This window comes from Triturus cristatus, chromosome 12 (assembly GCF_964204655.1).
Source record: "Triturus cristatus chromosome 12, aTriCri1.1, whole genome shotgun sequence".
In the NCBI taxonomy this organism is placed as follows: Eukaryota; Metazoa; Chordata; class Amphibia; order Caudata; family Salamandridae; genus Triturus; species Triturus cristatus.
In genome coordinates, this window is record NC_140595.1 from 737454655 (window position 1) to 737469478 (window position 14824).

A 14824-nucleotide genomic window follows, 5' to 3' on the forward strand; every position below is an offset into this window, starting at 1 on the left:
CCCAGTCTTTTCTTGCATTGGCCATTACCACCTTATAATGCGATCGCAAGTCCTTGATCTGGGATTTGCATGTTGCCGATTTAACTGCAAGAATCAACTCCGACTTAGCCTTCCTGCAAGTGGAGTTGTACCAGGACGCATCTGGTGTTCTTTTCCTCTTTACTGAAGCCAGGGGATTAAGAACTTCAGCTAGATTGGAAACGAAGGCCGAATTAATAGACCTTAGCTTTTCGTTATAATCTGAGCTATGGACCCGAGTCATTAGGACCTCAACCTCCATTAGTCTAGGGAGGACAATATCATATAGTTTGCCTAAATCATCTCGTGATTGCAATAGTTTACCCCATTTTACCCTACGTCTATTGTTAGGGAGCAACAGCCCTTCATCTGGGTCGTTCGGGTCCGACCTTGAAATTTCAGTTGGACCTAAAGATTTCATTTCCAAGCATAATGCGTTGTGACCGCTATCTGACCTTGGGATTACCCTGAAGTCAACAACTCTAGACCACAACCTTGTTTCAACCATGATATAGTCCAGGCGTGATTCTTGGCCCTCTTGTTAAAGGTACAGATCGACGGAATGTTGGACGGTGAACGCCCGTTGCAAGCCCTTAAAGAGTTATTTATAGTAAGGGCCAAAATCTGAGTCGCCAACGGGGACCATATCTTTGGACGGGGGGATTGGCAAAGTGGAATAGCCCAATAGTCGTTCTCTCCCATGAGCGCCCCCTCTTTGATTCCCAGGAGGGGCTCATAATGGCAATTCACATCACCAGCTACCAAGAGGTGGTGGTCGCCTAACAGTGAGCTAAGAAAATTAGATAATACATCTATAGTAGGCGACTCAGAGGCCAGACTTACAGGGCGTGAATACACGTTCACAATGGCTAACTTGAAAGAATAGGGCCATTTGATGATTATACATTGAACATCATCGGAGTATGTAAACAAATTCTCCGCCGTGCAACCCATATGGAGTGCGACCCAAATAGTGAGACCGCCCGAGGGTCTTCCTTTCCCTCCCCACCTAGCACGAACATGGTATGTGGCAAATCCCACTCTGAAATGTTCTTCCCTGGCCCAGGTCTCCTGGAAAAGACATATATCGTATTGGTCCACCAGGGCCCCCCACTCTGTGCAGTGTAATTTATGCGTCAAACCTGCCACATTCCAAGATAAAATTTTCAATGGCTTCAGAGGAATAACACTATTATCGATTGGATCACTACCAGTTACATCACTACCAATTGCATTGCTGCCCACATGTGCTTCTCCTACGATATTCAGTTCTGGGATCTGTGCTATGGAAGGCAGCACTTTTCTCCACGGTACCTCGGATGTCAGCAACAAGTTGGACGCCTGCAATTGGATAGCTGGGTCCTTGAACGTGGTAAATGAAACAGTGCTAAAGGGCTCTGATATTCCATCTGAGTTTTAAAAAACTCTTATATTGGGTGGGGCAGGAAGTATTCAAATTGGTGTACCGTTGTCAATCCACCCTTTCCAAGTTGCTAGACCGGTTATGCATGGGTACATTACACTGATCAACTAATTGCCCCTGCCATCCCCTGTCTGACTTTCCTCTTCCAGGATGTGTTACCAAAGGCCATCCACCTCCACGATCTAATGATTCAGGATAGAAGAATGACAGAGGAAGGGGATGGATGGTTGAACCACTGATATTATGACTCCAACTACAAATATGCTCCACAGTACGGGGGGTCCCTAAAATTAATCAGCATGCAATCACCTGTGATAGTTTTGGGTCTGCAGCCCACCCAAGAAACCCTACGTACCATCAAAATCTCACTAGTAATGTGGAGGGGTAATGGTCTGTTAATATTAAGCCAATGAGTTACTTTATTTTTTAATGATGCAAACGATTCCTGAGTTGGGTTAGTTATCTCAGGGATCCCCGCCAGTGCAACCAGATATGGACTAGTTTCCGGCGGTAAATCAATTCTAGTGGCCCCCCGAGGACCCACCTGAGCCGGTGTCTGCCTAGCTAAGTATTGGGGTAATAGGGGCGTGGGATTGGCCCTTGTTGGAATTTGGACTTTATTGACATTTGAGGAGGGCAGCTCTAATTGGGGATGAGTATAATCTAAATCAGCTCCTTGAAGCACAGGATTAGTTACAATATTATCCGCTCGTGGACCAGTTGACTTTGTGTCGGCCAGAATGCCACGTGTAGCAAGTTCTAGTTGAGAAAGCTGGTACTCAATTCGGCCAAGTCTCACTTCTAGTGGTCCAAGTGTAGATCTCCATAGGGCGGCCAGTTTTGTAAGCAAAAGATCCTCTGTCGTTAATATTCCACTGGTGGGCTGAGCGGCATCAGCCTCCTTCGACCCAGGGCTCGATACGGTTGATGTTGACGGGCCATGCCTGGTCGAGTCACTAAGGACATTGCACCCATTGGTGGCTGGTGTTGCAACGCTATCGCCCGACCCTTTGACCAATTTCACCTTCCTAGTACGAGATAAATTTGTGGCTATATACTTCCTCTTGGATTTTGACTTGGCACCTATGTGACTCTCCCTAGGGTTCCGGATTCCTAGGTTCTCCGCAGAGCTGGCCAGAGTAGGGGCATCATTGTCTGTTAAGGGCTCCGTTGTTTTTGAACTCAGGACTGATACTGTATTCTCGTTGTCTTGGGAAGAGGGAGAGGTTTGGACAAATGCCTGGGCAAGAGTCCAATTAGTGCAGCCGTCGTGCTCTGGTGTGCACGGGGCGGCATAGTGACCCATTGAAGAGCGTTTGGCCATAGCAAGATCTTGCGACACTCGTCGCTCCATAAGGGTTATCCCCTGATCAATCACTAAATTGGCCCTAGTAATAAAATTATCCAGAGTTCCTGTTAATTGGCCTCTAGCAGCTGAAGTTTTGTTCCTCAAATCGCGAGCCATAGTGATACTAGTGAGAAGTGTTCGCTCGATTGGTTCTCAGGCTCTGCAAAATATAGAGTACGTACTTACATCAAAGAAAAGAGGGAAGGCCCGGTCCGGTCTTTCTCAGTCTAGAACGGGCTAAAACGGGCCCGCCCTTGGCCCGGGCTTCGCCCAGCGTACGCCCGCGCGAGTCCCGCGAAGCGGGGAAATAAATGATATATATACCCGTAGGCAAAGGGCGGAGACACAGGGAAGAGGACACAGCTGTGCTGAGAACCGGGCTGCTAGTCCTTGCAGTCCCGTGTGCTTCAACAATCCACAAACACCAGGCAAATCCAACTGCTGCGAGCGGCTCCCGCGAAGCGGACACAGCTGTGCTGAGAAACAGGCTGCTGGTCCTCGCAGTCCCGTGTGCTTCAACAATCCACAAACACCAGGCAAATCCAACTGCTGCGAGCGGCTTCCGCGAAGCGGACACAGCTGTGCTGAGAAACGGGCTGCTGGTCCTCGCAGTCCCGTGTGCTTCAACAATCCACAAACACCAGGCAAATCCAACTGCTGCGAGCGGCACCCCAACTGCTGCGAGCGGCATTCACATTTGGGTTCCGCCCACCACAGCATATAGCATGGTGCGATTGGTCAGCCTACATTATCAACTGGCTACCTTTACAAGCCTGTGCCCATCGTCACATCCACTTAAAAGAAGTTCCTTTCTCTTCAGTAACAAAACTGGCTTAAAGTGTATTTTATTTTACTTACGTATTTTTTTTATCAATTCCAATTATCAGATATTGTAGGACACCCCCGCGCCGCACGGCCACCAGCTGCTGCGTGTGCCCCTTCCGCCTTGTGCCTCGCTGCCCGGCTGCTGCCGCTTGACCACGCCCCCTCCCTCGAGCCTCGAGGTCCGTGGTTGCTCCTGTGCCCTGCTGTCTTCTGTCTACCCTAATTAGTTCTGTATGTTTTTCTGTGTGATTTCTTCATTTTTCCCTTAATTGCCAGCATTGTCGGCTTCTGTCCCTCTGTTCCCTCCCCGCTCCCCGCTTCCCGCCACCGCCGCTAAGCCCCGCCCCTTTTGCCTTCTGTATCCCTCCCCGCTCCCGCCTCCCAGCTGCCCCGCCCACCCGCGCACTTGGCCATATATGGCGACCGTGCGACGCAGGTGAGTGTGACCTACTTGTAGGACACCCCCGCGCCACACGGCCACCAGCTGCTGCGTGTGCCCCTTCCGCCTTGTGCCTCGCTGCCCGGCTGCTGCCGCTTGACCACGCCCCCTCCCTCGAGCCTCGAGGTCCGTGGTTGCTCCTGTGCCCTGCTGTCTTCTGTCTACCCTAATTAGTTCTGTATGCTTTTCTGTGTGATTTCTTCATTTTTCCCTTAATTGCCAGCATTGTCGTCTTCTGTCCCTCTGTTCCCTCCCCGCTCCCCGCTTCCCGCCACCGCCGCTAAGCCCCGTCCCTTTTGCCTTCTGTATCCCTCCCCGCTCCCGCCTCCCAGCTGCCCCGCCCACCCGCGCACTTGGCCATATATGGCGACCGTGCGACGCAGGTGAGTGTGACCTACTTGTAGGACACCCCCGCGCCGCACGGCCACCAGCTGCTGCGTGTGCCCCTTTCGCCTTGTGCCTCGCTGCCCGGCTGCTGCCGCTTGACCACGCCCCCTCCCTCGAGCCTCGAGGTCCGTGGTTGCTCCTGTGCCCTGCTGTCTTCTGTCTACCCTAATTAGTTCTGTATGCTTTTCTGTGTGATTTCTTCATTTTTCCCTTAATTGCCAGCATTGTCGTCTTCTGTCCCTCTGTTCCCTCCCCGCTCCCCGCTTCCCGCCACCGCCGCTAAGCCCCGCCCCTTTTGCCTTCTGTATCCCTCCCCGCTCCCGCCTCCCAGCTGCCCCGCCCACCCGCGCACTTGGCCATATATGGCGACCGTGCGACGCAGGTGAGTGTGACCTACTTGTAGGACACCCCCGCGCCGCACGGCCACCAGCTGCTGCGTGTGCCCCTTCCGCCTTGTGCCTCGCTGCCCGGCTGCTGCCGCTTGACCACGCCCCCTCCCTCGAGCCTCGAGGTCCGTGGTTGCTCCTGTGCCCTGCTGTCTTCTGTCTACCCTAATTAGTTCTGTATGCTTTTCTGTGTGCTTTCTTCATTTTTCCCTTAATTGCCAGCATTGTCGTCTTCTGTCCCTCTGTTCCCTCCCCGCTCCCCGCTTCCCGCCACCGCCGCTAAGCCCCGCCCCTTTTGCCTTCTGTATCCCTCCCCGCTCCCGCCTCCCAGCTGCCCCGCCCACCCGCGCACTTGGCCATATACGGCGACCGTGCGACGCAGGTGAGTGTGACCTACTTGTAGGACACCCCCGCGCCGCACGGCCACCAGCTGCTGCGTGTGCCCCTTCCGCCTTGTGCCTCGCTGCCCGGCTGCTGCCGCTTGACCACGCCCCCTCCCTCGAGCCTCGAGGTCCGTGGTTGCTCCTGTGCCCTGCTGTCTTCTGTCTACCCTAATTAGTTCTGTATGCTTTTCTGTGTGATTTCTTCATTTTTCCCTTAATTGCCAGCATTGTCGTCTTCTGTCCCTCTGTTCCCTCCCCGCTCCACGCTCCCCGCTTCCCGCTTCCCGCCACCGCCGCTAAGCCCCGCCCCTTTTGCCTTCTGTATCCCTCCCCGCTCCCGCCTCCCAGCTGCCCCGCCCACCCGCGCACTTCGCCATATATGGCGACCGTGCGAACGCGCAGCGGTCACGCGCAGCGGGCGCGCCGATTGTGCGCCAAAGGTAAGCCCGTCTGCGCCCGTCCGCGCCTGGACCGCGCCCAGTGCCAGGACCCCTGGCCCTCGAGGACCCCGACCGACCCGCCTGACGTACAACGCCGCCACCCTCATCGCACTCAACACCGGCGGAACCCAGGGATGCCACCGAGCTACTCTGAAGCACACCCACGGACCCTTCAGCTGCCACGCCTGCAAGTTCACCTGCATCCGGACCTGCCCGACACCAGCACCTGCCATGCCGAACACCAGCAGCAACCACCTCAAGTGCATCCTGCTCAACACCCGCTCCGTCCACAGACACGCCATCGAACTCTGGAACCTCATCGACACCACAGCCCCCGACGTCGCCTTCATCACGGAGACCTGGATGAACGCCTCCTCAGCGCCCGACATCGCCATCGCCATCCCAGAAGGATACAAGATCACCCGGAAGGATCGCAACGCCAACCAGGTGGGAGGAGGCATCGCCATCATCCACAAGAACACCATCCGCATCACGACCAGCACCGACAACTCCCCACCCTCCACCGAACACCTGCACTTCCAGATCCACACCGACCCGAAGACCACCCTCAGAGGCACCCTGATCTACCGACCTCCGGGACCACGCACTCAATTCAGCGAGGACATCGCCGACTTCGTCAGCCCGCACGCCCTCCTCTCCGCCGACTACATCCTCCTGGGGGACCTCAACTTCCACCTGGAGAACAACAACGACTGCAACACCAGCACCCTGCTCGACAACCTCGCCAACCTTGGACTCAAGCAGCTGGTGTCCACCCCCACCCACCTCGCCGGACACACACTCGACGCCATCTTCTCATCCAGCAAAGACATCGCCTTCAGCCACGCCACAGAACTCCACTGGACGGATCACAGATGCATCCACTTCACCTTCAGAAGAACGACGATCCACCACCACCAGCAACAGGCTGCCCGAAGAAGCTGGAACAAGATCACAGCCGACCAGCTCGCCGCCTCCCTGAGCCAGCACCCTCCGGCCAGCTCAGCGAACCCCAGCCAGGCCGCCGACAACCTCACGAAGTGGATCAGCGAATGTGCGGACGAACTCGCCCCACTGAGGACCCCGCCCAGCAGACCCGGCAGCAAGAGAGCCCCTTGGTTCACCGACGAACTCAAGAGCTCCAAGAAGAACTGCCGCGCCCTCGAGAAAGCCTGGAGAAGGGAACCCACGCCGGACAACAGGACCACCCTCAAGCTTGCAACCCGGAAACACCACCAACTGATCCGCATCGCCAAGAAGACGGCTTTCAAGAACCGACTGGACAACAACGCACACAACTGCAAGGAACTCTTCAACATCGTGAAAGAGCTCTCCAACCCCAACGCCGGAAGCAACGACATCACCCCTTCGCAAGACCTCTGCAACTCCCTCGCCTCCTACTTCCACAACAAGATCGCGGACATACACAACAGCTTCAGCACCCATCCGACCCACGCCACGACCGCAGCAACGCCACCCACCACCACCCTCCGCGCCTGGACCCCGGTCAACACCGAAGACACCGTCCACACGATGAACTCCGTCCACTCCGGATCTCCGACCGACCCCTGCCCTCACCACGTCTTCAACAAAGCCGACGCTGTCATCGCACCCCACCTGCGGGACATCATCAACACCTCATTCGACACCGCCACCTTCCCCGAGAGCTGGAAGCACGCCGAACTCAGCGCTCTACTCAAGAAACCTACAGCAGACCCCACCGAACTCAAGAATTACCGCCCCATCTCTCTACTCCCGTTTCCAGCCAAAGTCATCGAGAAAACCGTCAACAAACAGCTGGCCGCCTTCCTCGAGACGAATGGATCCCTCGACCCATCGCAGTCCGGATTCCGTGCCAACCACAGCACCGAGACCGCCCTCATCGCCGCCACTGATGACATCCGAGCCCTGATGGACAACGGGGAAACAGCGGCCCTCATCCTCCTAGACCTCTCCGCGGCTTTCGACACGGTCTGCCACCGCACCCTAGTACAGCGCCTCAGCAACGTCGGAATCCAGGAGAAGGCGCTGGAATGGATCGTCTCCTTTCTCGACGGAAGAACACAAAGAGTCCGCCTACCACCGTACAAGTCAGAGGCCACCGAAGTCATCTGCGGCGTCCCTCAGGGATCCTCACTGAGCCCGACTCTCTTCAACGTCTACATGAGCCCTCTCGCGGCCATCGCACGCCAACACAACCTCAACATAATCTCCTACGCCGACGACACCCAGCTGATCCTCTCCCTGACCAACGACGACCCCGCTGCCGCCAGAGCCAACCTGCACGAAGGGATGAGAGAGGTAGCAGAGTGGATGACGACGAGCCGCCTGAAGCTGAACTCAGATAAGACGGAGGTCCTCATCCTGGGCTCCTCGCCCTCCGCCTGGGCCGACTCCTGGTGGCCCCCCGCCCTGGGCACCGCACCCAAACCGACAGACCACGCACGCAACCTGGGTTTCATCCTGGACTCCTCCCTCTCCATGACCAGGCAAGTCAACGCCGTCTCCTCATCGTGCTTCAACATCCTGCGCATGCTTCGGAAGATCTTCTGGTGGATCCCCACGGAGACCAGGAAGACCGTCACCCAGGCCCTCGTCACCAGCCGACTGGACTACGGCAACACACTCTACACCGGAACCACCGCCAAGATCCAGAAGAGACTCCAGCGCATCCAGAACGCCTCAGCCAGACTCATCCTCGACATCCCACGTCACAGCCACATCTCCGGACACCTAAGAGACCTGCACTGGCTCCCGGTCAACAAGAGAATCACCTTCCGCCTCCTTACCCACGCACACAAAGCTCTCCACGACCAAGGCCCGAGCTACCTCAACAACCGAATCAACTTCTACGCTCCCAAACGCCACCTCCGATCCGCCAGCCACGCCCTCGCCACCGTCCCACGCATCCGCAGAACCACTGCTGGAGGAAGGTCCTTCTCCTACCTGGCCGCCAAGACCTGGAACTCCCTCCCGGCCGACCTGCGCCTGACCCAAGACCACCTCTCCTTCAGGAAGAAGCTCAAGACCTGGCTGTTCGAGCAGTAGCGGCACCCCCCCCCCCCCCAAGCGCCTCGAGACCCTACGGGTAGGTAGTGCGCTCTATAAATTTCTTTGATTGATTGATTGAGATATGTATTTTTTACACTTCGGCTGCCCAGATAAATAGTGATTTTTCTTTTTAATGTTACTGTTATAAAGCATTTAGATTTTATTTTGTAACACTGTAGGTGTGCGTGGTTGGAGTACTTGGTTAGGTGGTGATGTCTCCTCGATTCCTTTACAAATATTAACCACCCCATCAGCCCGCTAAGGCCAGGCTTACTGGCTTTGCCAATGCTTGTTCACTTTGCATTCTGCTACTTGTAGTTCTGTATTTATGATCGGAAAGCCGAGAAAATGGAATGCAAGGGAAGAAATAAAAAGAGGAGACTTACGCACACCGGTCACAACAATCTGTGCCCTCTTGTGGTGTTGTACAGGGGCGTAGGAGACACTAAAATTCTGGGGGGGACAGGGACAACCTTGTGCACTTTCCAGTGACCCTATACAAATCACCGCCCGTTAAACAAATACAATCACATACTTTCGAAGTGAAATATTGAGAAAAGCAGGCATGTAGTCACAGTTTGCATGTATGCTTTATTGTTATTTACATTCATATAGTAATGAGACCAAATGTTTAAAAAAAACATATATATGAATCTTGCATCTTAATGCACAAAGCAAACAAAGGCCGCTGACTTAGGGTGGGGGCATCGTGTTTGCAAGTGCATTATGGTTTGAAAAGTACCTGCTGCTGCATTCCTGGTCTCCAGCAATTTTCAGGCAACAATAAAAATGTGAAGATAACTTTGGTGATTAATGTTCTTTTTTTGAGAGAGATCGAAGGCTTGTCTAGTGAAAGTTTTAATTCAATAGGTCAGTGAGTTACTGCTTTTGTCTGAGATATTCTTTTGGTATTTGAAGTTTATAAGTTAAAATCCTAAAATTGAACAGTGAGCTATTAACCGTCATCAAAGAGCTGCATAAAAACTTCAATGTATAGATTAGAACGTTATGATTTTTCCCCAGTCTTTCCCTATCCTAATGTTGGAAAATAGGTTCATTAGGATAGAAATCAATTCTGATTATTGAAGAGAACCCCCCAACCATGGTGTTATGTTTTACATTCTGAGTTTGTGTTTCTCTAGTGTTGCAAAGCCGCCCTGGGCACTCCCCAACTTTTTGCTGACTGGTACTGGTGGTACCTGACTGACTGACCCTGGCCTCTGCCTAAACAGCCAGTGCTATTCTGAAAGAGGCACTTAAAAATACAGTGAAAACACCTACATACACTAGGGTGCACTATGGGTTAGGGTACCCCTATGATTGGCATGACCTCTCCTATAAGGCCCTAGTACATAATAGGGCAGGGAGATTAGAACTACTTTTAAGTCCCTAGAATATAATAAGGCATGGCAGTTTAGAGGCCAGCAGCCCTTTCTGCGCTTGCATGTGTGCACTGCTGGAGCCTGAGGTCAGTTTAAAAGTAGCCCGGTGTTATAGGGCTGCTTTTAAAATGCAAATTGTGCCCAAACTCGACTTTTGGGTTTGGGGGAACTTACAAATTGATCAACTACAATGTTGGGGCAAAATTAAGTGGAAAAATGTTTTCCACTTAACTATGGCTGTATCATATTTGCCACATAATACATCATCTGCTGCATAATCTAACGATTTCCTCCAAAACAATTTTGTGGCTCAAACGGATCCCAAATTACTAAAAGAAATGTGACTTGTGTTGCTGTGAAGTTTAGGGCCCTTTGCAAAGGTTAGTAAAGAAAATAATTCCTAAGAAAACAATTGGTCCCAGACACTCCTAATGACACTCAAATTAATACCTGTAGGAGAGTGTAGTATGCAATCAATTCATACAACCAAAAATGTATAATGTAAAGGCACATTCAACAGGGAAATCTCATAGATAAGAGGCCAACCAAAGTCAATTAAATTGCAAACATCAATTTATTTCCCGCTGAATCATATTCATAAAATGCAAACTTAGGGGCTGATTACGATGGCAGGCGGACTTCAGTACCACCGCCATCGAATCCGGGAATGGGACCGCTGGCCTTCAAGGTGGAGGCCCCACGATAGGCATTACAATGCGACTGCCACTACGGTGTTCGCAGTGCCTATCTTTTACATTGCAGCAGGTGCTGCTGGCTGCATCATCCGCCGCAAAGTAAAAAAAAAAAGGAACATGTTAAATATATCGGTGCCTGCCACATGGTGCAGTGATATGTTGTGGGGCATCATAGATGCCCCCCAGGACCCATGTCTGGGGGCCAGGGGTAAAGGGGCCTGCTACGGGCCCCCAATGTCCCTTTCGCAGGCATTTCCATGGCAGGTGAACCGCCATTGATAAGCTGGCGGGTAAGGGACCTCGTAATCCCTGCTGCGGTGCATGGTAGGCACCACCAGCATTGTAGGAACCACGAGCCCCTCCACCACACCGGCGGGCTCAAGAAGCCCATCGGGTGCATGGTGGTTGGTCTTTCCGACCGCCAGGTAACCACCCGCCATTGTAATATGGCGGGCTGTGATGCAGTCACCTATGGCGGTGGGACCGCCACCGACGGGGTGACGTGGCGGTGCCACTGCCATTATAATCACCCCCTAAGTTTGGTGTGCATGCAAATCCTTCATTGCCAACCCCTGGCAAGTTGCACTGCTAGTGCTGGAAAAAGGCAAATGGAGGTACCAATGGGTGAGGTGGACTGGCCTCAAGGGTCTTGTGACCTCAGTGACAGATTCACTGTCGATCTAGGATGTGCTTCTTCATATGCCTGCCCGTAAGACTGGAAGTGAACTGCAGTATGGATTGTGGTGGACAGGTCCACCTGCGGGTGCTAAGACACCTGAGCTTCTAACGTCTATCGGGCCTTCTAAGGTGTAGCATCGGAATAAGCTCTGTCAGGAGTGTGGTATGGTGAACTGGTCATGAAGGTCTGAACATGGTTCTCCAGTTCCAAATTCAGCAGCTCTGGCCAGAGTGCCACATTCTCTCCCACACTGAACACCATACTGCCCCACTGAGAGAAACTCGCACTGCCTTCAGCACAACTTAATTGTGCTGTGACTAAATTCAAATTATGCACTAGACAACAGTAAAATGCTGCCTGAAAAAAAATGAATAACACCCTGGAAAAAGCAAACACTCATAGGGAATGCAAGAATAAGCAAAGCATGTGAGCTGTAATCAGAAAAAAACATGGTTACCTTAACGGTTTTAAACTCATTATTCAGAAATCAGTAAGTGATTTTGCCTGAAAAGTTCAAGACATGGCTACAGGACCAGGAAGGGACCCCTTTCAATGTCCATTGCTTATATCCTTTCAAAATGTATGCAGTTTGGTTTAAAAAAGACCACATCCCCAAACACAGAGACGCATTTTATAAGCTTAAATAATTAAAAAGTTGAAAACGATCATATTAAACGTTTCCACTCTACCCATCAACCAGGTATTGCAGTCCCTTTAGGAATGGCGCACTTACCCTTCCTGGGAAAACAATGTTGTTCAAAGAAAGAAGATAAAAGAAAGTAGCGCTTTCACTGGCAAACTCTGTAAAGTGGCGCTAATGTGTGTGGGTGTAAATAACAGTCTGGCCTGTCTGCTGTCCACTCTGTATTGCTTTATTTAGGTATTTAACTATTTTTTCTCTCCATTCCGAGGTTTTTCTTTTCAATAGAAAACGGTCAGAAAATGAGGACATTTACAGCCAAGTGTTCAGCCTTTTTTGGATCAATTTCACAGGGGAACAAATAAAGAAAAGGAGAGGCAAGAGAGAGTACCTTAAGAGCTGCCTCTTGAAATCAGCACGTAAGCAGGAGCGAGACAGAGACAGAAAGAGATGGAGGAATAAAGAGAGGAGGGCAGCCGCCAGAGGCAGATCAGGTGTAGTGGACACGGTCCTTGCCATGAAGGAAAAGAGACAGCGTTTATTTTTTCTCCGTTCTCTGCCCTTCCCAGAACGGCTGAGCCTTCCTGCAGCATAACAAAAGGCAGAGGGCGGGCGGCCTCTGACTCCAGGCAGGTCAAGTGCAGGGCCATAAGGTAGCGCTTTCACGTGCTAATGGCCCTGTGATAACAGAAGGGAGAGGGGAAATTCCTTTGTCCCCTCGTCCCCCCCACCCTTGTCCCCCGTATCCCCCCCACTCCAAAATCTGGGGGGGATATATCCCCCGCGTCCCCCACACTTCCTACGCCCATGGTGTTGTAAGAAGTATCAGAATATTTTGCTTGAAGATCATTATTTTCATTTTTGAAAGGAATTAGTGTTTTAAGACCGCAGCCTCATTAAGGCGTCCTGGTAGCACCCAGCGCTGTAATGCAGCGCCTGCGAATCCGGGCACAGTGTGTGATCCTGGGCGCGGTATTAAAGATCCCTGCTGAGAACCGGATGAGCAGGGAGCGCCTGTGGGCACTGGCACACCCGCTGGATGCATTTCCACCTCTTCCTGGCCCCTTTTCTGAAAAACATTTCACGATGTTTCTTCCTGGTGCCGCGTCCATGGCTTTCTTCCGTGTAATGTGTGATCTGAAAGTGTCCGGCACCTGCTCTTACCAGCTGACGCGGGTTACTTCCCATCTCATAACGAGGCCCAGAGAAGAAAGTTAATCCAAATGTCCCGTGATAGGAGCGAGAAGTCAACTCGTCACTTGTTTACGGTATTTGTGATTAATTAGTGCTTGAAAGGGAAATAGAAAAGTGCAGGTACTCGCTTTGCTTGCGATTTCGATGCAAACCTGCGAGTCATAGCAGGTACCACGTTTCAGCTTCCAGCAAAGCGTCCCTCAGCGTGTCACGCAAGAGGAAGCCAGACATGATTAGGCACAACAGACGTGTCACAGACATGTAGACTGACAGCTGCGCCTGCACCAACCTACTGAGATGTGACTGACTGAGCCCCAGCCGTATGCTTTGAGATGGACCAAAGTGCTGAATTTACTTAACGCCCCCTGGTGGCGGCGCATGAAGTGTGCCGGCAGCTGCTGAGTCCGGGCTACACTTTGGGGTCACTGGGGTCTTGAACAGCGCAAGAGCAGCAGCGTGTGTGGCACCTCCGATTGTGGTGAATGGTGCTTGTCATGCGATCTATAAAGGAAAACAGCTGCGTCTGACTGGGAATGTAGCAGCATTTGTTGAACTATGTGAACGAAACAACACCACCAAGTAACAGAGTAAATAATACATAACACACAATACATGCAGTGCAACCACCGCAGTACACAATTACAACACAACACAAAAACACAAAAGCACCCACAACAACACAACAGAAACACTTGATAATCCACACGCACACACATTCTTGTTTATACATGGTGGTACGGGGAGGTTGTACTAAGTACCACCTTACTACTACGATTTGGAACGTCTCCTGTCTACATTTTTCGTGATAACGCCACAACTCTCTTTGGTGTAAGAGGTAAAAGTAAAGCAGCTAGGGAGTGTGCAGGCGAAAGAGAGGCTCTGGTGGCTGTGCCCAGTACTACCTGCTAGTAAGCACCCCTCGGTGCTGCCTCTAGCCTTAAATGCTGGCCTTGCCCCCTATAGCGCCTTCTTCCCTCCCTGTCCCTCGGTGGGCGCTGGTCAGGACGCGCTGCGTACTTACACGTCAGCAGCAGGCCAGCAGCAGAGATAGCACTCAAGCGCTAGCGAGACTGCACCGAAACTCGTTGACAGGCGCGCGCCACTGCGTTTCCTCTGTAATTGGTGATTGCCTGGGGGAGGCCGATGCTGTGACACAGCCGCTCTCCGACGCCTACTTTAGGCAGAGGCCCGGAGAGCAGCCACGCCCCTTTCAGAGAAACCACGTGCGGCACACGTCTAATAATCAGAGCACAAATCGGGGGTGCACGCGGATGGACGGCGTGCACCCACTATTTTCACTGGGAGGACGCTGTCCACCCAGCCAATAATTTGGGCCCCACTGAAAAACATGCGCTGAACCCTTCCTGGTGTACTTTTCAAACACCGGGACACATTCTGCAGCACCTGTAGGTTGTCTGCTTTAGATCAGCAACGACGTGCGGGGATGGGGGGGGGGGGGGGGATCACTTCTTTCAGACTCCTGCTGGGCCAAATTTGAGGGGTAATAAGGCCTCCTTTTGGTAGAGTCTTCTGG

At 52.4% G+C, this 14824-nt stretch overlaps 1 protein-coding gene across 1 annotated transcript in view; it reads right to left on the reverse strand.

Moving 5' to 3' along the window:
• The window catches only part of LOC146782629 (transmembrane protein 272-like), a 363502-nt gene extending 349068 nt beyond the window's left edge, over window positions 1-14434 (reverse strand). The window contains exon 1 of the mRNA XM_085636846.1: window positions 14312-14434. The gene's annotated coding sequence lies outside the window, so the exon portion shown is untranslated. The remainder of the gene's footprint in view (window positions 1-14311) is intronic.
• Window positions 14435-14824: the final 390 nt, after the last annotated feature.